Source organism: Rhinopithecus roxellana, chromosome 2 (assembly GCF_007565055.1).
Source record: "Rhinopithecus roxellana isolate Shanxi Qingling chromosome 2, ASM756505v1, whole genome shotgun sequence".
In the NCBI taxonomy this organism is placed as follows: Eukaryota; Metazoa; Chordata; class Mammalia; order Primates; family Cercopithecidae; genus Rhinopithecus; species Rhinopithecus roxellana.
In genome coordinates this window covers 94,194,514-94,219,648 of record NC_044550.1, presented here as the reverse complement: position 1 = coordinate 94,219,648, position 25,135 = coordinate 94,194,514, and the positions used below count along the sequence as shown (strand labels likewise).

The window sequence follows — 25,135 nt, the reverse complement described above, 5'->3', positions numbered from 1 at the left end:
GAAGAATGAGCCCAGTGGACCCAAGCAAAGCACAGGCAAAGGTGCTGCTGGCCCCAGAGGTTTCTGAATGGAAAGGTGACACCCGAAGGATCCTGTGACAGTACTATGGGTCAGATGGCACCTGGATTAAAATCTTGTTCTTCATTCACAATCGCCTAGACTTGGTGTTTCTAATTTGTGGCTTTCTCACCCTTCAACTTGTTATGGAAATCATTGTCTTTTTAAAGCTTTTATTCATTTTATTGCTAAAGCTAACATGGTATTTCCAAGCTGTTGCTGATTGTTCTGTTAAATTAGACTTTCCTTCCTGTTTATTCTTATTTTCCATAGTTCCTCCCTTTTATGTAATAATTGAAATGTTCTATTTAGGTTTTCTTCTTGTCTTTACTCTTGTTATTTGTTTCATTTAGAATGGCTTCTCTCCTGTCCTCTATTTAACTGCATCCTGCACATAATTATAAGCCCAGATCATGTCCTGTCTACATATAGGCTTTTCTGAGCAACAACCTGTCCTTGATCAGTCTTTAATTTTCTTTGTACAGATCATATTGACTGAAAGACCCGATGAGTAATCATATACTAATTTTTTTAACTTGCTTGTGCTATTTCACAAACTGATTGTAAACTTCACATATGTAAAGAATTAAAGTTTAAAGTCTTAAAGTACTGGACATGTAGTAAATTCTTAGAAGATTACTCTTCCTAAGAAGGCTGCTCTTTCCTAATGAGAATAAATGTGCTCCTTTTACTATATTGGGACATCTACAATTAGTTTAACCTCTAAGAATTTGCTTCTTAATATGAAAAAAGTCTAGCTAATGATATTACCTGATTTGACAATATTATTGTTAATGAACCATTAAAACGTAAAGTATATCATGTGATGCCATTTTAGGACATTATTTAGTTTAAAATGCCATTGCATGTTTTGTGACCTTATTGTCATCAACTAGATCTTTGTTTTGTACTTAGATTTGTAATGTGCTATAGTAGAAGACACAACATGGCAAAGAAGCAAGGTAGATTGGTGAGAAGGCAAATCATGTAATCAAGAGGGAGTAGTGGTGGCTGATGATTAAAAGTAGAGAAATCTACTTTGGGTAATATTATTGCGTACCTTTAGAATTTTGCTAATAGCCAATAGAAATGGAAATGTTACATCACATAGTTATTTTTCTCCTAAGAAACTAAAATAACTACAAAGCAGTTTTTATTACTTAGACATGAAATGAAAAACTATGGTAAATTATTATAAACTAAAGGTAGCTCAGATCATACACAAGAGGAAGCTATGTTACCTCAAAGTCAGATGGCTTCTAGACAATATAGACCACTCTACTAGTTTCCTACTTCTACCACACATTTAGTAACCTAACACACCACACATTTTATTATATAGTTATAAAGTTCAGAAGTCTAAAATTGGTCAGCAGAACTTATTTCTTCAAGCGGCTCTTGGATAGGAATTGTTTATTTACCTCTTCTATCTTCTAGAGGCTGTGTTCATTTCTTGGCTTGTGGCCACCATCACTCTCATCTCTGTGTCCAGTGTTACTTAGTCTTCTCTGATTCTGACACTTCTGCCTCCCTCTTATGTGGGTCCTGTGATTATATTGGACCCACCTGCATAATCCAAAATAATCTCCCCATCTCAAGATCTTTAATTTCATTATATTTTCAAAATCCTTTTGACCACATAAGAGAATAATATGCACAAATTTCAGGAATCAGGACATGGGCAACAGTGGGGAATGTTATTCTGGCTACCATAGCTACTAAGATTATTAGGACCACAGCTCATTACCCTCCTACTCTTAAGGACCTGGGAAAAATAACAAAAAATTAAAAATCTAGTATTTTTAGACAATATATTTGTAACTGAGTTATTATCATATAAAGTGAAAAGCCTTCCTGTAAGTGAATTCAAATTGAAAATTGCCATGAAATACGTTTTTCTATTATATTGCTTCTCATTTACACTATTTCTATGTACACTCGCTGAGTCAAAAATATACAAATAATTTTTCATTATTTGCTGAATATGCTATGTTCATTCATATTCCACAAGCTTGTATAAAAGTTAAGTGCTGCCTACTTTAAACGTAAATGCTGCCTACTTTATAAAAAATCTGTAAACAAGAATTCTTTATTTAAATACAGATCTGGAATGTCTTTATAGAATTTGATAGGGTATTCTAATGGTGTAGTGATAACATCTTAACAAATTGTTGCAGTGATATTTCAGGTGCATTCTTATGAATAATCTAGTCCATCCATGGAAAATAGATAATGAGAAATTGAATCACTTTTTAATTGCTGAGGGAGACCATTGAGATGCCACTGTGCCTTTAAAAGCATGGCCACAATCGTGTAAAGTTAACAAGATTACTGAAAAATAGCTTATTGTTCACTTGTGATCAGCATAATCTGAAGCCTTTAGGGGAACATCAAATGAATGTATGCATGGTCTTGTCTACCAATCTATTTGAGAGATTAGGGAAATAGTCACATAAACTAATTTCGTTAGAAATTGGGAGGTGAAAATAACTGTCTTGGACTAGAAGAGTCAGGAAACGTTCCTGGGAGATATTATTCTTACATTGATCCATACAGGTGCGTTCTATAGGTGTAAAAATACAATGGACCAAGGTATAAAATTGATTTTTAAAAGGATTAGGGTGAATAGAGAAAATCAGGACTATAGAGAGATGATATTATGGGATCTATTTTGGATAGATATTACGGGGTCAGGTTAAATGACTCTTCATTTAAGGACAAGTGGAGACGTTTGGGCTTGATAATACAAGGATATTTAAAAATCAATCAGCCAAACAAACAAAACCCTGGAGTGTAAAGCTCTCTCTCTCTGCCTCAGGCACATAGTAGAAAATCTATTTGCAATGTTGAGAGAAATTGTTGGAGATTTTTGTCTTTCTTTTATTTTCACTCATATACCAAGTGCCCAGAGTGATGACAGGTACGTATTTATGGAATGAATGAATTATTTTCCATATATTTTTGTAGCAAATCAACTTTAAAATTAATGTTTTACTATAAATGACATAACATCAATTTGGTACTACACGGAATTAAGTTTTTTTAAAGAAATGTACTAAAAATACAGGTTGAGAAGCTGGGTTTGATATTTTCCATAACAGAGATCTAAAACATAGGGAACCTGTGAGACTGGAGAGTCTCCACTCAGCATTAGAAGGATGACTCAGTTCAGGCTTTTCTCTAAAGCTAAACCATCCTTAGACACTTTAAGGCAGTAGAACCCTTTTCAAATGAAAGCTTATTTCTTAAACTGACCAAAAAGCAGAGTATTTTAACAGTCTTCTGTGGTAAACCTCTGAGTGCATCCATTTTGTATTTGTAATGTTTTATCCATTGAAATATCAAGATTACTCAAGAAATGAATTAGGTGTACACAGGAAATGCAATTTTCCATTAAATTAATATGCAAAATATTGAGTTACAAATAATAAGCTAGTTTATGGAGATAATGTATTATACAACTCCTTTAAAGATCTGTACTTGTTGCATTGCTGGAACTGAGTTCAATAATTCAGAAAGACCTAGGCTGTTTTTCTTTACTCACTTAACTGTTAGATACACTAATTTAGAAATATTATTAGTGGTGATTTTAGATACCATTTGAAAATTACTCTACTTGCACCTGCTCACCATAATCAACCCCAAACGGATTGACAACTATGAAGATATATACTTATTACAAAATGTCTCATTTTATAGGACAGCAGAAATGTTTGATTACCTTATTTTCTCCTTGTAGTACTGACTCGTCTAGTCTCCAATTAGATAGTTAAATAATTTGTAAGGTTTTATGAAAAGGAACCCCAGGAAAAAAAAAAAAAAAAAAAAAAAAAAAACCATGTCTGGCCTACAACCAGGATTTCAGAGAAAATTAGGAGAAAACCAGACATTTTTGTAAAGAAATAGATAATATGTGTGACACTATTTTCTTGAAATCTTTGGGAATAGAGGCTAGCATAGGAATTATTGGAGCATCTCATATGCCTGAGATGTAGCTTTTGTGGGTATTGCTCATGTGTGTGAGACAATGTCAGTTTGTATTTTACCTGTACCCTTAGGACTGTACCAGCAATTTAGCTGGCTTATGGAGATTGAAGGATGAACCAGCAACCTGTGCTTGAAGTTCTTAGGTCCTAGGAATATGAATAGTCAATGGATACAATTGACTTTATGGTTTTCATCCAATGTGTACATCTAATCACTTTAAATTGATATTACGCTTGCAAAACTCAAATTAACCAAAGTGTCATGGATATCTGTGGACATGGGGCTGAATGGAAAAGCAGAAAACTGGTTTTCTGATTAAAAGATTCATTTCCTAATGAAATGCTTGCCTGTAATTAACATGATTTTTAGAATATTACATTTCTACTATTACCTCAGTTTCCAAGAACTGCAAGTTGCATTTTCTGGAGTAGATGTTAAGATGAATTGGGGCTTTAAGATATTTCTTAGAGATTAATACTTGGGAAAGAAAATGGGAGGAAGTGAGATGGAAAAGAGGAAAAGTTGAAATGCAGTTCAGATCCAATACAGCCTTGGCCAACCAGGATGGAAGCTCAAGGAAGAATGTGGCACATCAGAGTTACCCAAAAACTGGCTCAAGCGGCTGGACTTTTATCCTGTTGCCTTGCTCACTCGGTCACTGGTTGTGGACTTTCTCACAAAAGATGTGACATCAGGTGAAGCAGCTCTCTGCAGCTGAATCAAATCTAAAGGAGGTAACAGCTAGAGGCTATCTATTGACCGCACTCACTGCAGCTAGACAACTCCCTCCTTAAAAGACAGCATATTTATGTTTCCATCCTGAGTCAGTAAATGGTGCATTGTAGTAAAGGGTTGCATTAATGGTAGAGTATGAACAGTAAGATGATATATAACATTTAACATTCTGTGAATCTTGTTTGTAGCCACCTTAAGCCCTGGTTTAAATTCCTTGGAAGGCTCTGCAAACAGCCCAAGGATGGAACTGTGGTCTTTTTTTTTTTCAACTTCTATTTTAAGTTCAGAAGCACATGTGCAGATTTGTTACATAGGTAAACTTCTGTCATGGGGGTTTGTTTTACAGATTATTGTGTGACTCAGGTATTAAGTCTATTACCCATTAGTTATTTTTCCTGATCCTCTTCCTCCTCCCAACTTCCACCCTACAGCTACAGTAACCAAAACAGCATGGTATACTAGTACAAAAACATACACATAGGCCGATGGAACACGGTAGCCCAGAAATAAGGCTGCATACTTACACTTGTCTGACCTTCAACAAAGGTCACAATGGGGAAAGGACTCCCTATTCAATAGATGTTGCTGGGATAACTGGCTAGCCATACACAGAAGATTGATACTGGACCCCTTCATTACACTATACACAAAAATTAACTCAACATAGATTAATAACATAAATGTAAAACCCAAAACTACAAAATTCCTGGAAGACAACCTAGGCTATACCATTCTGGACATAAGAACTGGCAAAGCTTTCATGACAAAGACACCAAAAGTAATTGCAACCAAAGCAAAAATTGACAAATGGGATCTAACTAAACTAAAGAGCTGCTGCACAGCAAAAGAAACTATTAACAGAGTGAACATATAAACTACAGAGTGGGAAAAATTTTTTGCAAACTATTCATTTGACAAAGGTCTAATGTCCAGCATCTATAAGGAACTTAAACCAATTTACAAGAAAAAACAACCCCATTAAAAAGTGGGCAAAGGATATGAACAGACACTTTCAAAAAAGAAGACACACATCTGGCCAAAAACAACAACAACAAAAAACTAGTGTATCCATTTTGTTCTTTTTTTTTTTTTTAAGAGAGGTTTTTCTCCAAATAAGTACAGTTTCACATTGAAGGAGGGATATTGGTTGATGGTCTCGAATATGAAGAAAATAATGAGTAAGAGAACGGAGAAAGCTAAGGTTAAGAGGAAATGGTTTCAATTTATTATAAGGGAGACTTTTTGATCAAACAGAACTGTCCTGAAAAGATCTGCGGAGGTAATTAGTTCTTTCCTGTAAGTCCCTATGGGGAGGAACAAATAGGGAAAAAACATTTTACGTTCAGGGCTATTGTGAAGACACATATCCCTTCACTTTTCTTATCATGGTATATTTTGCCATCACTGTAAAATTGCTTGGCATGGACATTATATATGGAAATTAGGCAGAAGTGTATTCAAGGTGGAAAACCATCCTTTTAAACGTGAACTTTTATGATTCTCTGTGCCCATATAATCAGTCACCTATTTCATCAGTTTGGGTTCTTAGGAGCACTGGCTTGTTAACATATGTAGCATAAAGTCGGGAAGCTGTCCAAGGGGCTTATTGAACAATTCTCCTTATCATCATGGTGTAAGACTTGACAAGAGCTATAATTAGACAGAAAAATATCTGTGTTCTTATCCAGAAGGGTATGCTTCTAAAAGAACTGTATATGAAGGGGAGAGTCGAAATCCATGACTAATGTCTGTGCTTCACTTTACGCTGCCTGGTGTACTTTGCGAATAACTTCCCAATTGGGCATGGTGGATTTGGTCACTTTTCCAGGGAAACGATGATGTGAAACCTTACAGCTTCACAGATATTTTACAAAATCAGGCTGTCACTTATGAAAGATGCAATGTAAAGCAATAGAAAATAAATATTTTAGCATGCTGTTTTATTGTTCATGAAACCAAATATGACAGTTTTTATTGAGAAAGTGTTTTATCTTTAACCACCTCTTCACACTCAATTTCATGTATCAAATATTTGACTTGGACTTAAAAGTAAACACAGAGAAGAAAGTTCTTTTGGCTTGAGAAACAAAATATGGAAAGAGACAGGATTATTTTATTTAACTTTATTATTTCTAAGTGTAAGTTAACACTCTTTAAAGTTGAAACATAAATTTAAATAGTAATTTTAAAGCATTTTATAGCACTTACTATATGCCATTTTAAGTACTTTCCATATATTGAATCCTTTAACCACTGCAACAACTCTGTGATATAAACTCTCTTATCTCCTTTTCAAAAATGAGAAAACTTGGGTACTTAGGCATACTGTTATTTAGGGACAAACCAGAAAATGGAGGAATGTCTCTGAAGGACTAGGAGTAAAGGGAAGTCCATCTATTGGGCAGAACTTGGAATAGCATATTTTGTTGTTTGTTATCTATGGACTGAGAAGGACCCAGAAAGGTCACACAAAGTAAACAGCAAGGCAAGGATATGAAAGCAGGGAGACTCATCCAGAACCCAAGCATGTATCTTTTACTTCTATTTAACCTACATAACTAATTCTAATCCAATACCTACGTTTTCCAGCTGGTGCCACATCTGTCATGTTTATCCCTGCCTCAACATTTCCTCATGTTCTTTCAATTTCATGGTTTCTTGGAATATTCTTTTCTTCTCTTTAACTTATTCAAGTCCATTCAGTGCCTAGCTCAATCCTAACACCTTCCTGAAGCTTTTCTTGACCACCACAGCTACGACTGAGTTTGCCCTTCTTTTCACTCTTAAAACTTACACTAGTTTGTGTCATGCAGATCACTACTTAAATCTTTGAAATATCCATTATTATTTCTATTTTAGATAAAGTCATAAACTTTCAGAAAAAAACAAGTTACCCTCTCGAGGATACATAGCCTGTTTAGCAGAGTAGGATTCAAGCATAAGACTTCTAAATTTAAGCAGGGTGCTATTTAATCCTTGTATTATTTTGTCTTTAGCTAGGTTGGAAACTCCGAGGAAGAAAATATCATACCTTATACCTCTATGTCTCCCCAAATTTACTACCATAATGCTTGACATAAAAAATAACAAATATTATGAAAACAAGTATTTATTGAGAGTTTACTCTGATCCAAACTTTATATATTTATCTCATGTTATTCCTTTAGCAACATTTAGCAACATTGTGAGGTAGGAATTCTTATCACTCCTGTCTTCCAAATGAGGAAAAATCTTCAAGAGATAATCAATCAAATGTGTATAAACTATGTCCTTTTTTTTTTTTTTTTTTTTTTTTTTTTAGATGGAGTCTTGCTCTGTCACCTAGGCTGGAGTGCAGTGGTGCAATCTTGGCTCACTGCAAGCTCTGCCTCCCGGGTTCACACCATTCTCCTGCCTCAGCCTCCCAAGTAGCTGGGACTACAGGCGCCTGCCACTGCACCTGGCTAATTTTTTGTATTTTTAGTAGAGATGGGGTTTCACCATGTTAGCCAGGATGGTCTCGATCTCCTGACCTCGTGATCCTCCTGTCTCAGCCTCCCAAAGTGCTGGGATTACAGGCGTGAGCCATCACACCCGGCCTGTCCTTTTTAATTCTTGATTTATTTTTCAATGCTGATTCATAAGTTCAATATTATTTTATAATTTTACTAAGACACACAAATATTGTATAAAACTAAAGAGAATCCTAGTAAACAGCTGTATGGTTTGTGTTGTCTGTGAACAGAGTACTTTTTGAACTTTTGGTGTTGTACCTGATGCATTTCCCATAGTGTGCAAAGATCCAATGGTGGATATAGAGGAGACACATATGAAACACACACACACAACTTATTACACTATTCATGTATTTAACTAGTATATGCATACATATTTATGTATAAGCAGGTACATCTTCTGCCTCTTTCTGATATATTTAGATATATTTACAGAAATAGATAAATATATACATGTATATATCAACACTAGTGCAGTAAAAATAGAATATTTAAATAAGACGGAAGGCACAAATGCATGAACAGGTGGCTTGAACTCATTTTCTTAGTCATTTGCAAACTGCCATTATATAATAGAATATCATAAACTTAGTGGCTAAACAACAGAAATTTATTTCTTTGTTTTTTAGTCTGGAAATTTCATATCAAGACACTGGTTGATTTGGTGTCTAGTAAGGGCACTCTTCCTCATTTGCAGATGGCCATCTTCTCATTGTATCATCACATGGTGGAGAGTGGAGAGAGGAAGAAAATTCTTTCCTGTTTCTTCTTATAAGGGCACTAACTCCATTCATGAAGGTGTCACCTTCATGACCTTATTATCTCCAAAGCTCCCACCTCTGAATACCATCACATTTAGAGGATTTCAGATTTCAACGTATCAATTCTGGAGAGACATAAACATTCAGTCCATAACAGTCCTTTAACACCTGTGTCTTCTGCACTGAATTCTCTAGTCAGTTCAAACATGTGGTATTATAAGCAGTTCCTTAGGATTAATAGTTCTGCATGTTATGCTGACATCAGCTGAAAAATGCTGCATAATTAAAATCCCAACCATAAATGTCCTTGAAAAGCAGTGTCAACAGGCCATCTTTCAATTGGGCAGAACTTGGAATAGTATATTCAAGTATATTGTTGGCTTTTTTGTCTGACTTAAGATACACCCCAAAATAAAGAGATAAACATATTTTTCATTAGTTGCTAACAGTTGGTTTGATGGTCAGGTGTGTAGAAAAATATCAGAATTTGTAAACTGATAACAAGGAGCAATGGAGAAGAGCTATGTGGATGAGCCTCTCAAAATGAGCAGAGAGTGTGAAGAATGATTATCACAGACCACCCACTACAGAGGACACTTTGAATAACGAGATAACAAGAAAATATGTTCTGCGGATACCAGTCGGATTTTTCCCTAGTGAGCTAACATGTACAACTGGATTGTCAAATGAGTCATCTGCATCAGAGATCTTACCCAGTATCAAGCTTTATTAAATAATTATCAAGGATACAGGAAGTCAAAAGGCTGAAGAATAACAGATGAGGTCTCTACATGAGGTTGTGGGATCAGCTCACATAGTGGGCACATTTAAATTACAAAACATCTCTGTTTTATATCCCAGAGAGTTTTCCAACTGTGCCTGGAGCTGTGCCTCAAAGACTGAGAATTCTATTTACTGTAAGTCATCTTTAGCCAGATATATACTGCTCAGGGCATTTCAAATATAAAGTCTCTACTTACTAGCAAATATAATCAGTCTAATTTACCAGAGGGTTAGTAGGAAAGGAGATTGCACCAGGTCACCTGCATTTTCTTCTTACCTTAAGTGCTGATATGGTTTTTCTGTGTCCCCACCCAAAATCTCACCTTGAATTGTGATAATCCCCACATGTCAAGGGCAGTACCAGGTGGAGATAATTGAATCATGGAGCAGGTTTCCCCTATTCTGTTCTCATGGTAGTGGGTGAGTTCTCACGAGATCTGATGGTTTTATTTATAAGGAGCTCCCTGCTTCCTGCTTCACTCTGCACTTCTCCTTGCTGCCGCTGTGTCAACACGGATGTGTTTGCTTCCCATTCCACCATGATTGTAAGTTTCCTGAGGCCTCCCCAGCCCTGTGAAACTGTGACTTAAGTCAGCCTCCTTCCTTTATAAATTACACAGTCTTGGATATTTCTTCATAACAGCATGAAAACGAACTAATACAGGTGTGTCATCCAGGTTAAAAGAATAAGTGGATCTTTCTTTTCACCCAGCAATCCAGGTAGTTGTTCAGTGTGCCATGGTACAATGCGGTCATGGTGGCACAGTTGGAGGCTACATAGTTAGCTCCACAGTGTACACTTTTCCTTACCAATGCATATCTGGCTGCCATCACTACTGAATACCTAACGCTTTTAAGAGAAGAAATCAGTATAAAACCCTCAAAGGCACCTTCCTAATGAGGGCCAGCCAGTCACCTCATTGCTGAGTGATTGCATGCCTTACAACAGGGAGGAGATAGTAATTTGCCATCATTAGATTGAGATTGTATTGTGGATATACATTTGCTTTTCGTGCCCCAAATCTTTATATTAGCACAAATATCTGTGGCCTTATTTACCTCCATTTTATTTCATATAACATTTCCTAAGACCAAGATCCTCATGTCACACTAAAAGAAGTGTGCCAAGTGGTTTCATACTCAGAGAATTATTTGATTTTATTCATGGACTTTATCACTGTAAAGCAGGTGGCCTGAGAGTATGGTGGAATGGTCTATTGAAAACTTAATTCCAGTGCAATTTAGAGATCATCTCCTGTTTTAAGAGAGATTTTATCTTATATAATGGAAAATATATTTTGAGCCATTGACCGATATGTTCTGTTATGTGTCCTATCGCCAGGATATATGGGTCTGGGAATCAAGGGGTGGAGGATGGAGTCACATCTCTCGCTATTTTTCTTAATAATCCATTTAAAAATTTTTGCTTTATTTCCTGTAATTTAGACTGCTAGTTTCAATTTTTTACCTCCTAAGGAAAAAGTGCTTTCAGCAGAAGACATAATAATGCTTTTAGTGAATTATAAGTTGAAATGGCCACTTGGCCAATTTGTGCTTCTCTTGCCATTGAACCAACGGGCAGGTTATTGCACTGGTTGGCTTGATTGATCCTGATTACAAGGAAAAATTAGGTCACTACTCCAAATATGTCAGCAAACCCAAAAGATTATTTAGGATTCCTCCAAGTCCAACTGCAAAGGTTAATGGAAAATTATATGTGTGTGTGCGTGCACGCACACACAGGTGCATGCATGTGTTATATATGTATATATTTATGTTATATTTATGTTATATATTATATATGTAAAACCACTGAGAATTCAGATATCCTAGGAGTAAAGATTTGAGTTCATTCCTTTTTACCAAGGACAAAAGTCATATGACATTGATAATAAAATAAATAAGTTAAAAATTCAACTATACCTTTTGTTATTAACTATATAATAAAAACTATGCATATTTTTATCATATATGTGGGTAATTAAGAATATATATGTATATATATGTTTGTATGTATATGTATATATTGACTAATTTCTTTTTCTAGTCTCTCATTTCATTTATTATTTTATGTAAGGCTTGGTGGTGGTGGCTTACTTTAGGATTTAGTCTTGAAGTTGTAGAGTATTTCAGTGGGACTGTCACTGAAATAGAGGACTACTGAACATCACTAGACAAGTATAAATTATGGTCACTTAGAGATGAATACGTGAGAGTTTAGCTTTTATACCACTCCTGTTAGGGAGAAGGTGAGAGTGATTTCATATATACAACTATACATGTAACTTGTTGTATGGAAGCATAAAACTGGTATTGTTTTGAATGGAAGTTCAAGTATGTATACATGACTACCAAGGATGAACTGTGTCCCAAAGCCACTCTTATGTACTCTTCTTGGAGAGGCTGAGCCTGAGGCTCTGAGAACTACCTTTACTTTTCAGCTGTTAGTTTTACCTAATTGGGGACACTGAGGAAAATGAAAAGGTGGGGAGAAAAATTTTGTTTATATCAACATCATTCTAGCAGACAGTGTTTCACACAATCAACTGCAGTTGGTTTACATCTCAAGCTGGTATCGTCATTTCCAGAATCACCCTTGATGTGCACACACACAGATACTAAAAGCAGATGGGTAGTGCCTGCTCCCCAGAGGACTCAGTCCCAGGTCACAATGTCCAATCTCCACAAGCTTGAAGTACCATCATTAGCCAAGCATCACACCATCCTCAGAGATCGGAGCCTCAGTTCCTAGTGTGCTCCTCTCTGAATTTCTCAGGTACAAGAATTAGTCAAATATATTTGGGTTCTCAAGAGAAATAGAAGCAACGGTATATATGCAGGCACCGCTCATTTGTTGAGCTTCACTTTTATTGCGTTTCACAATGCAATTTTGTTATTTTTACACACTGAAGGTTTGTGGCAACCCTGTGTTGAGCAAGTCTATCTGCACTGTTTCTTCAATAACTTGTGCTCGCTTCAAGTCTCTGTTACATTTTGGTAATCCTCATAATTTTTAAAATTTTTCATGGTTATTATATTTGGTATGGTGATCTGTGATCAGTGATCTTTGATGTTACTGTTGGAATTGTTTTGGGACACCCTGAATCGTGCCTACACAAGACTGTTGTGTGTGTTCTGACTGCTCCATCATCAGGCCCTTCCCCTGTCTCTCTCCCTCTCCTCGGACCTTCCTATTCTCTGATACACCACAAAACTAAAATTAGGCCAACTAATTATCCTACGATAGCCACTAAGTGTGCAAGCGAAAGAAAAAGTCACATTTCTCAATTTAAATCAAAGACTAGAAGTAATTAAGCTTAGTGAGGAGTGCATGTTGAAAGTTGAGATAGGCTGAAAGCTAAGCCTCTTGTACCAGTTAACCAAGTTGTTCATGCAAATGTAAAGTTCTTAAAGGAAATTAAAGTTCTTCTACTCTAGTGAATCCATGAATGATAAGAAAGCAAAACAGCCTTATTGTTGATATGGAGAAAGCTTTAGTGGTCTGGTTAGAAGATCAATCATCTACAACATTCTCTTAAGTCAAAGACTAATCAGAGCAAGGTCCCAACTCTCTTCAATTCTGTGAAGGCTAAGAGATTGAGGAAGCTACAGAAAAAAGGATGGAATCCAGCAGAGGCTGGTTTATGAGGCTTAAGGAAAGAAGCCACTTCCATAATATAAAGAGGAAGGTGAAGCAGCAAATGCTAATGGAGAAGCTTCAGCAAGTTATCCAGAAACTCTAGCTAAGATAATAAATTAAGGTGTCTACCTTTAAAAACAGATTTTCAATGTAGTTGAAAACATCCTTTTATTGCAAGAAGATACCACCTATGACTTTCATAGCTAGGGAAGAGAGGTCAATGCCTGACTTCAAAGCTTCAAAAGACAGGCTGACTCTTTTGTTAGGAAATAATGCAGCTGGTAACTTTAAATTGAAGCCAAGGCTTATTTACCATTTAGAAAATTGTGTGGCCCTTAAGAATTATGTTAAATCTACTCTGCTTGTACACTTTAGAGTAAGCAACAAATCCTAGATGACTCCAGAGCTCTGATGGAGGTATACAAGGAGATGAATGTTGTTTGTATGTCTATTAACACAACACCTATTCTGCAGCCATAGATAAAGAGGTAATTTCAAACTTTCAGGTATTATTTAAGAAACACAGATTTTAAGGCTGTACTGTAGCTGCCATAGATAGTGATTCCTTTGATTGAATCTGGGCAAAGTAAGTTGAAAACCTCTGGAAAGGATTCATCATTGCAGATGTCATTAAGAGTATTCGTGATTCATGGGAGGAGATCAACATATCAACATTAACAGGAATTTAGGAGAAGTTGATTCCAGTACTAACAGATGACTTTGCATGGTTCAACACTTCAGGAGAGGAAGTTACTACAAATTGGCAAGAGAACTAGAAGTAGAAGTAGAGCCTGAAGATATGACTGAATTGTTACAATTTCATGATCAAACTTGAACACACAAGGAGTTGCTTCCTTTTTTTTTTTTCTTTTTTTACTTAAGATTTTTTTTAGAGATGGGATCTTGCTCTGTCACCCAGGCTGGGGTGCCATGGCATGATCATGGCTCATTGCAGCATTGAAATCTTGGGCTCAACCAGTCCTCCTACCTCACCCTCCTGAGTAGCTGGGACTACAGATGCATACCACCACACCTGGCTAATTTTTAAAAAATTGCAGAGATGGGGTATTGCTATGTTGCCCAGGTTTGTCTCAAACTACTGGCCTCAAGCAATCCTCCTGCCTCAGCCAAGAGTTGCTTCTTATGGATAACCAAATAATGTAGTGGGTTTTGTTGTTGTTGTTGTTATCGTTTATAAAATGTAATTGTATTTTACGTTACTCTGCTGTTACATAGGGCATATCATTTTCACAAGGCTTTTTTGGGACAAGGGTCAATGGTTAGCAATGCACAATAGTGGTCCAAATCTCTAAATAACAATGCTAGGCAAACTGGACACCCCCTCACATATGCACATATCTAGTTTTAGACTTGGACTTGAGTACTTTTATTTATTTCCCCTTTGTAGTGTATTAAGAAATATCATGCACTTTAATTCCCAAAAGCAATTCTTGTATTCTGGCAGCAACATGCTAATTCTATTACACAGCAAAGTGAATACCAGAACTACAAAGGCAGGAGGTGTAAGTGAATTTTTATTTGGAAGGGAGGTTGTCAACATAAACAGCAGCAAATAAAGAGTGAATAAGGAAAGTCCCTCTTGCCACACCTCCATAATATGTGATACAGGAGGCATTTCAATTTGTGACCTCCAGCCAGAAATGGGAAGTGCTTTTCCCTTCAATTTAATACTTCTGGATTCCTACTAAAAAGGAATATGTTAGGAGCATGGAAAAGTTGTTATTGAAAGGAAACCCCGAAGAGTATGGGAGGGAATGTAGAAATTAAGAAGTTATGTGGAACACTCTTTAAAGTGTAAGTAACTACATTTTCATATCTTCACAGTAATACAAAACAGTCATTTGCAGAACTGGTTCAGATTACTTAAATACCAGATACATTTTTCGTCCTCTACCTAAGTGTTTGGAAGTTGCTTATGTTTATATGAAATGAAGGTATTAAGACTACAGCAGTAACTGCACACCAGGAAGGCCAAGACAAATCAAGGAATGAAGTTTTCCTAATGCTGCAGTGTGAAAAGACTATAAACAGGTGATTCCATATGCATAAATGGGTTTCTTTGCTATAGGAAATCCAAGTGGAATAAGGAATGGAGTTGTGTAAAAAGGTTTATTGAAGGGAAGAAGGATGACACCATGGGTTTAGTTTCAGCCCTTTCTACTGCATCACATTTTTCTCCTTCACTGTCTAAGGTCCGTAGTGTTAGGCTGTCTCTAAGCAACTGCATAATGAGGGTGCTGTCTTTGTATGAGTCTTCATTCAGTGTATCAAGTTCTGCAATGGTCTCATCAAAAGCCATTTTAGCCAGCATGCAGGCAAGCTCTGGGTGATTATGAATCTCATGGTAAAATACCGAAAAGTTAACAGCAAGCCCCAGGCAGATTGGATGAGTGGATTGTATCTCTTTCTTGCTTATATCAAATGCCCCTGGAATTATCTGTCATTTGTTTTTGATTCTCACCACATGCAACTTCAGCAAGGTACTGGAAGTAACCACCCTTCATTTTCAGATAGAAGACACCAGTCTCTGGAGTAGTTGCATTGGCTATCAAATATTTATCCAACAATTCCAGGGCCGTGGTGCAGATCGATCTAGCTTGGACTCCACTTTCTCCCAATAGTCCTTAATCAGCTGCATTCTTGTCAGAGGTGTATGTCTTCTGCTTGATGCTTGAGATGACCCTGCAGGCAGACCTGCAGTCCCCAACCACATTCTTGTAGGCCACGGAAAGCAGGTTGCACTCCTCCTTGGACAGCTTGGTGCCCTGCTTGGTCATGGCCTTCATGCAGGTAGCCATATCATCATACCACTTGGCCAACTTGGCCTTCTGGATCAGCTCCATCTTCTCTGTGGCAGGCGTGCGTGTGAAAATAGTTTATTGAGATGGAATTTGCTCCTGGTGAAGATGCTGTGAACATTGTTGAAATGAAAACAAAGGATTTAGAATATCACATAAAGTTAGTTGATAAAGCAGCAGCAGGATTTGAAAGGATTTACTCCAGTTTTGAAAAATATTCTATTGTGAGTAAAATGCTATCAAATAGTGTAGCATGCTATAGTGAAATATTTTGTGAAAGAAAGAGTCAATCAATGTGACAAATCTCATTGTGTTATTTCCCGTAATTGCCATAGACACCCAAACTTTGGCAAACACCACCATGGTTAGTCAATAGCCATCAAAATCAAGGCAAGAGGCCGGGCGCGGTGGGTGGCTCATGTCTGTAATCTCAGCACTTTGGGAGGCCAAGGTGGGTGGATCACCAGGTCAGGAGATTGAGACCATCCTGGCTAACATGGTGAAACCCTGTTTCTACTAAAAAAAAAACAAGAAATCAGCTGAATGTGCTGGCGGGTGCCTGCAGTCCCAGCTACTTGGGAGGCTGAGACAGAATGGCGTGAACCCAGGAGGCGGAGGTTGCAGTGAGCCGAGACCACGCCACTGCACTCCAGCCTGGGTGACAGAACAAGACTCTGTCTCAAAAAAAAAAAAGAAAGAAGCAAATCAAGGCAAGAGCCTTTACCAACAAAAAGATCATCACTCATTGAAGGATAAGACAATCATTAGCTTTATTTTAGCAATAAGGTTTTTTTTTTTTTTTTAAATTAAGGTATGTACATTGTTTTGTTGATATAATGCCTAGTGCACTTAATAGACTACAAGATAGTATAAACATAACTTTTATATGCATTGGGAAACAAAACAAAATGTGACTCGCTTTATTGCAACATTAGCTTTATTGTTATGGCCTGGAATTTAACTTAAAATATCTCTGTGGTATGCCTTTATATACAGAAAGATTTATTTCAAGGAATTCGCTGATACAATTATGGAGATTTGTAAGTCCAGAATTGATGGGGTAGGCCAGTGTGCTGTAGACTGAGGGAGAAGTTTTAGTTCAAGTTGCAAGTGTGTCTTCCTGGAAAAATTCATTTTTGGGAAACGTCTGTCTTTGGTCTATTTAAGCCTTCAACTTTCCCCCACATTAGGGAAAGTAATCTGTTTTACTTACCATTGTCTTAGCCTTTTGGGCTGCTACAAATACCATAGACTCAGTATATGGTATTCCATTATAAACAACGGAAATGTATTTCTTTCTGGAAGCTGAGAAGTCCAAGATTTAGGGACTAGTATATTCAGTGTCTGATGAGGCCCCATTTTCTCAAAGACAACCATATTCTTGGTGTAACTTCTCATGGTGGAAGGAGAAAACACGCCTCCCAAGACCTCTTTTATGAAGGCACTAATCCCATTCATCAGGGCTCTACCCTCAGGACCTAAATACCTTCCAAAAAGCCCCACATACTAATGTCATCACTTTGGGAGTTAACACTTTGAACATTTGAATTTTGGGGAGATACATGCATTCAATTACAGCACCAATTTAAATGTTAATATTACCCAAAAAACACTTGTCAGCTCAGGCTAGCATAACAAAAATACCATAGACAGGGTGACTTAAACAACAGAATTTGTTTTCTCACAGTTCTGGAGGCTAGAAGTCCAAGATTGAGGTTCCAACCAATGCAGTTTCTGGTGAGGGCTGTCTTCCTTGCTTGCAGATATTAGCCTTCTTGCTGTGTCCTCACATGGCGAGACAAAGATATTTCTCTTTTCTTCTTCTTCTTAGAAAGCCACCAAACCTATGGGATTAGAGCCTTACTTTTTTGACCTCATTTAACCTTTGTTACCTCCTAAAGTCCCCATCTCTAGATACAGTCAGATTGGGGGTTCAGGCTTCTGCATATGAATTTGAGGGCATGGCACAATTTAGTCCACATTATGCGCCTACCACCCCCCAAAAAATCTTACATCCCTATCTCATGCAAAGTACATTCATTTCATCCCAATAGCCCCAAAAGTCTTAACTTATCCAGCATCAACTTTAAAGTCCAAAGTCTCATCTAAAAAATCCTCACAATTATCAAATTATCAAAATTATCAAAAATATCATCTAAATCATACATGGATGAGTCACAATGCTCTTTGACAATGTACCTAGTGAACCAAAACCTGTGATTTATCTAAGGCAAAATTCTCCTCCAGCTATAAACTTGCAAATACAGACTGTGTTTTCAAAATATGATGGTGGAACAGGCATTGGATAGGTAAACACTTCCAGAATCATTTAGAATAAAGTTTGACTGAATATCTGGGCACTATGGCCCAGCTATAGTGATACATAAAATTAATCATCACACAAGAAAAAACAAAAACAAAAAACCACCATTTTCAAAGGCCCAAACCACAAGTCCTTTTTCCAAACTCCTAAGGCAGCATCATCACCTGGAACTCATGCCTTCCCCAAAGGTCTGAGTCCCGACTCTCCTGGGGTCCTCTGTTGAATTTCTGAGGTATCAGCAATGACTAGTTGGTACCCATTCCCCAAAGGGTTTTAATTCTAGGTCTCTGGTGTCCTCCTCTGAACTTTTAAGGTCTGAAAATATCAATGTCTTTATTTTTGCTTTCCCACCCTAAGAAATGCGAGTTGATTCTTACAGTTACTGTCTAACTTAGTGTTCCCTGTTTCCTTTTTCATTTCTGTATACCTTAAAAATAACCCATGTTAAATTCTCCACATTAAAATACTTGACAAAGTTTCTATTTTATCTATTAATTCATGGCTGATATGCTATAATCCTGGTTTGCCTGAGACAACAAATCTATCTATCTATCTATCTATCTATCTATCTATCTATCTATCTATCTATCTATCATCTATCTATCTCTATTTCCAATGTGTTTTTTACAGCGCCGTCTTTCACAAAAGTGTCTTAGTTAAACAATATATTATATTACCATGCTAAAAACAACCAACCATGCAGTAGAAATAGGAATATATGGGATCTAGTCCTGCCCTGCAAAAAATGTCATGTGGCCTGGAACAAATCACTTAACCTGAGGAGTAGATGATTATTTCTACCACTTATTACAGCTCCCAAACTGATTTCATTGTCTATGATACTGTCATACAATTTACCTACATATGCTTAAATGTGTTATCATTGAGATATTGATATATATACACCTGGTTGACATTAGAAGGTGCCACAGATGGCATGATTTTTAAGCAGTGTTCTGACGAAGGGAAAAAAATACTTAATCGGCAAAAATGAACTGTAAGAGCTTTTCTGAAAAAATTGTTGTCAATCTGATCACTATAGCACCAGAATTATTGCAGCAGAAAAGGATAAATATATATGATAATTTTAAGTACATAAAACTGTAGATAAAAATAAGTAGCTGACCTTCATTGATCTTTTTTTTCTCTGTACAGGCACTGCTTTAAGTGCTTTGCCTATAATAATTCTATGAGGCAGCCATTATTATTGCTACCATTTTACTGATGAAAGACTTAGGAGGGTAAAATAATTTGTTTGAATATGTGCAGCAAGGAAGCAGTGATCCTAAGAAATGTACCTAGCTGTCTAATTTCATAACTTCTGTACCATAATTTTAAATATCAAGATTAATGTAGCTGGATATAGAAGAAATAAAGTTACAATGAAAGTTTGATGAGAGAAAGTATTCTACTTAAGCTCTATTAAAATATTTGGATGATTCCTTTTCAGAATTATGCCTATTTTAAATATCAAATATGTTTTGGTATAAACAACATGTGTTATGTGTTCTTTCTGTTTAAAAGTTACAAAGCTTCTTAAATAGAAGCATATATAGGTCTCTTATTTTTTTCCCCTTTGTCCCATTGGTATCTTGAGGACAATTACTATAGTATAGAAAACAATAGAACAGTGAGATTTCAAAAGTTATATTAAGAAAATAATATATTTTAATTTCTTTGTGGTTAAAAATTTAAAACCCAGTGAAAAGAAATTAAAAAGTCCTTAAAGACTTTTTACCACTCTCTGCATGTCCAATTTTCCTTGATTTTTACTTTACAAATTACTTTTTTACATTTAGTCTTTATAATATTGATATATTAATTAAATCAGAATTTTAATGTTTTTGTTCAAAGGCTGCTGCAAACTTGATTGAAATGCCATTTCCGTACAGAGTTTTCAATCAAAAAAGAATATAGCAACTCACCTTTCTGTCATTGTGATAGTGCAATTAAGATTGCCTCAAGTCAGTTACATTCTCTCTTTGTCCTAGATTCCTCATCCATAAAGTGCAAGTCACAATACCAACTACCCTAGAGTTATAATAATTGTAAAGTCCACCTAAATGCCAAAAAGAGTCCCTCTGCCACCATGCCTAGCTCTTCTTCCCTATCCATTGTCTGATTGCCTGTCCTCTTGGCGCTTGTTGTTCTGCTTTACCTTACATTTTTGTTTTATCTGGGTACTTGGAGGTTAGCGTCTCCAATCAAAGGCAGTATGTTGATGTGTTGTTTTATTTTAATCCCTTTGGCCCAGCAGAATAATTGGCATATAGATAATACTAAGTAAATTTTTATGAAGGGAAAGAGTAAATCAGTGAAAAAAGAATGAGTGAATGAGTTGATAAAAGAATCCTTTCAATTTTTTCTACTGTAGAGAATTACATAGAAGAATTACATAGAGAATTTCTCAAGAGCTTGAACATCTAACTGAAGCTTTTCTAACAAGAGTGAACTATGTATACCCCATTCAACAACAAATGTCTAATTCAGAAGTGGGCAATCATTTTTTTTAACGATTTTTTAATGATCTCCTCTTTTTTTAGAGGAGAACTTGGATAACAAATTAACAGAAAGAAAATGTACAAATTTCATTCCTTCATTTATTATACTTCATTTGGAAGAGAGAAAAAAATTTAAATCTTCATACAAAGATCCCCTTGCTCATGAAGCTCTGCTTGTGTGAGTGTACATGTTCAATATTCAAACAGTATGCTAATTTAAAAGTTAGACTTGATCTCATCTATCATCTTAGAATTTTTATAAAATGGATACACATTAACTCCTGGGTGCATTTTACCTTTTACTCAGCAGGTAAAAGGTAAAAGAGTCCATAGACATTCTATCTTTCTTTATTGAGGACAATTTCTATAACATTTGTTTTAACGGTGTATATAGCTTACTCTAAAATTACTCTGCAAGCTAACCAGGCAACCTGTTTCATTTTAGTTCTGGAAAAGTTATTTCTTGAATGTAACAAGTTTAAAATGAATATCAGAATCAAGAAGTCATACATAAAAACCTCCTATGCACTGAAAATATAAAGGAAGCGCCTCTATGACTTAAAATTTGCATAAATTCATTGTTATAAAACAACGCTTTCCCCCTTTTTTCCTCACAGGAAAGTGTTTGTTGGCTGAATATAATATGCAAAATTCACATCTTAAACTTTAGTTTCAATGAAAGTGACTGTTTTTGCCAGTTCTTTACAAGGATAGTGCCAACAGTTTATTTAAAATTGAAACTTTTTCAGCTGCAAGACCAGAATTATGAGTCTTGTTAGGCTTGTCTTATTTGTAGTCATCTGAAATACAAATCTAACCAGTAGTAGGAATGACATAGTCTAAGAAAGGAACACTAATCACATCAAGTTGTGCTGTCCCATTTTACATGTCAAAAGTGTGAAACTTCATTGTAAAAAGGAAAGAAAATACAAACATTTAAGTCTGTCTCAAATACAACAAAATCGTGATATTTGAAATATTTTTCCCAAATCAAATTTCTTGTCTTAATTTGGGAGTGATTGGAAGCGTATGTAGCATTTGGATAGCTGAAAATTAGCATTGATTATACCACAAAATAATAAAACTAGTATTTTTACTTCTATTAATATTTAGCTGTTCTATGACATATGTATTCTATTTTCGAATTTTGTTTATTTTAATTTTGCTAGCATTCTCTGCATTAATAAAGTTAACTATGTTCCTTAGGAGACATTTTCATGGATTATCATAGTTTATCTTGATACCTGATCAAATTGTAGATTAGAAATAGTAAACTATTCCTCTTTTTCCTTCTTTAAAAACTCTTTAAAATATAAATGTGTTAGTATTAGAGAAATGCAAACTAAATCTCAAATGAGTTTCTACTACTAATATATACACCAAAATATATGACATTTTTAAAATTACTGATAATTCTAAGTATTTGTGAGGATGTAGAGTAACTGGAATTTTCATATGGTATGTTGGGAGTGTAAATTGATAAAACCATTTTGGAGAAGGATTAGACATAATTACTAAATCTAATTCTATGTTTTTTCCCAGAAATTCCATTCCTATGTATTGGCCCAACAGTTAAGAGTATATGTTCACCAAAAGACTTATACAAGAATGTTCCTAGCAACACTATTAGTCATGTTATTTTACTAAAAAAAAATCCAAATGTCCAATAACAGTCAATGGATAAATATAATATAGTATAGTCATATAATGCAGAAAGTTTTTGAAAAACTCCAACTGACTACAAAAATGTGGATGAATAGTAGAGTACATTAAGTGAAAGCAGCTAGTCACTAACATCTACATAATGCATGATTTCATTTGTATGAAGTTCAAAAACAACCAAAACTAGCCTATGGTTTTCTGAAGTCAGAATAATGGCTGCTTTTGTGGGGCAAAGATGGCTGTTAACTGGGTGTTCTGCATTGTGACTTAGATGGTAATTATATAGTTATGCTAATTCATTATGTGTAACAAGGTATATACAATTAAGATTTTCCCCTTCATATATGTAATACTTCAATTTAAAAGTATTAAAATATATTTATATGTAACTTAATTATTTGCATAGTGACATCCGAAGAAAGTAAAAAAAAAAAAAAAAAAAAAAAAACCTCAGAATGTTTGGCAACTAAATACTTCTTGGAAGGAGGGTAACTTTGGACAAGTATTTATAAATTTTAATTATTAACTTTCATTTTTTATACCAGAATTTTTTCTTTATTAACAGGATGCATATATTATGTCAACATTTCTGTCCACATATTTTAAGAGTAAGCAGTATGTTATTAGCTAATAATTCAACTACAGCACCCAAAATGAGCAGTTTCTCTAAAGAGATTTGGTTCAGTAAAGGTCAGTCCTACTTAAATTTTAATCTGACCCTTCTCATTCTTATGTTCTACTTAAGTATTTATCTTCTATTTTCATACCAAAATTATTAGATGTTTCTTAGTTTACATTAAGCTTCTTTTAATTGGTAGCACATGAGGATTTTCGTAGACAATTCTTTCTTTTGAACAAAATTGTGAATATATCTTCCTTGACCTATTTTAAGTATCATTCATTTGTGCTGAATACAAGTAGTAGTGTAACAATGGGTTGATTTAAAAGAATTATTTCCATTGTTAGATAACTAATGCATAACAGTAATTAAAGCTAGAGACACTAATTAGAGAGCATTTCCACTTGGGAGTACATAGAACATTCAGATATTGAGTTGGGATGTCTGAGGAATGGACCATTTTATAAAGTGAGGTAAATTTTTGACTCCTGAGTTCCAAACAAATATAGTACATCTGGGGTTCTGCTCTGAATAGCTTCATGTATGAATAAAATCTTATTTTTTTTCTTATTAATCTTTCCTTCCTTCTCTTGGAAATAATTAGTATGGCAAAAACTATTTTCAGATAAATAGAAAAACAAATTTCAAAAGTGCCAGCCTTCAGCCAACCACTCACTTCCTGTGACAAAGTCTAAAAGAAGTTTATCAATGGTTAGAGTTTTTCTTAAGGAGACCAAATTCAAGACCATTAGAAATCAACAGTTACTTTGGGACCTTAAAAATCTCTTTTAAACTAGAGATTCTGCAGTTTTGCTCATGAGAAAAGCCATTCTGATGTTATTTTATTCCTGTATCTGTAGGGCTGGATCAAAGATAAATTGGTTCATGGAAATGGAGTATCTATACAAATAAAGTTTGTGTAATCATGTACCATGTTGCTGCTTAATTTATTTTTCCTAATATTGTTTATTTTTCCTAATATTACAAATATTAATTATAAAAAGAAAGGAAAGAGAGATAGTAGAGCAAAATTGGCGAAGAGCTTGGACTTTGGATTAAGCCTTTTCTAGGCTCAATATCTAGCTTTGATATCTTCTAGTTGTGCACCCTTGATTACATTTCTTATCGTCTCTATCCCTATTTTCTCATCTGCAGTATTTACACCCACCTCATAGTATTGTCAAAATGATCAAATGAGTAAGGTCATTTATGTTTGTAAGGTCATAAGATAAATTCTTGTCACTATGCATATTTTTTAATAAAATCACAAATTTGGAGAGAAAGTAAGTAAAAGTGAAAATCACCTGCAGCTCAACCACTGACATAGCCTTTACCTTTGTTACTATATTCTTTTCTTTCACTGTTCCTTGTTCTATGCCCATGAACCTGATGTATTATGCCACAGTTTCCGAGATGTTTGGTCCACATTTTACATGCACATCTGCCTCTTTTTCTTAGCTCATGCTTTCTCTTCACTTGTAAAGTCTGTTCTTCTCATCTTCACATGTCAAAAGTCCAGCCAGCCTTGACAACTTAGCTCAATGTATTGACTCTTTTGATTACTTTCTAAAAGAGGATCTTAATTTTTTCCTCCTCTGAAATTGTAAAGCATGCTGTCCTTTTGCAGCGTTAAGTAATTTTCCTCTGTGTCAACAGCATGAATATGGTACTTCATCTCCTAGACTATAAGTCTTTGGAAATGTTGTGCAAACCTTTCTACACTCTATGCATCAAGCACAGTTCTTTGCATAGAT

At 35.5% G+C, this 25,135-nt stretch overlaps 1 protein-coding gene and 1 pseudogene across 1 annotated transcript in view; one reads left to right on the top strand and one right to left on the bottom strand.

Moving 5' to 3' along the window:
- The window catches only part of MARCHF1 (membrane associated ring-CH-type finger 1), an 841,275-nt gene that overhangs the window by 425,143 nt on the left and 390,997 nt on the right, over positions 1 to 25,135 (top strand). The window lies entirely within an intron of this gene.
- On the bottom strand, positions 15,541 to 24,809 carry LOC104672210 (annotated as a pseudogene).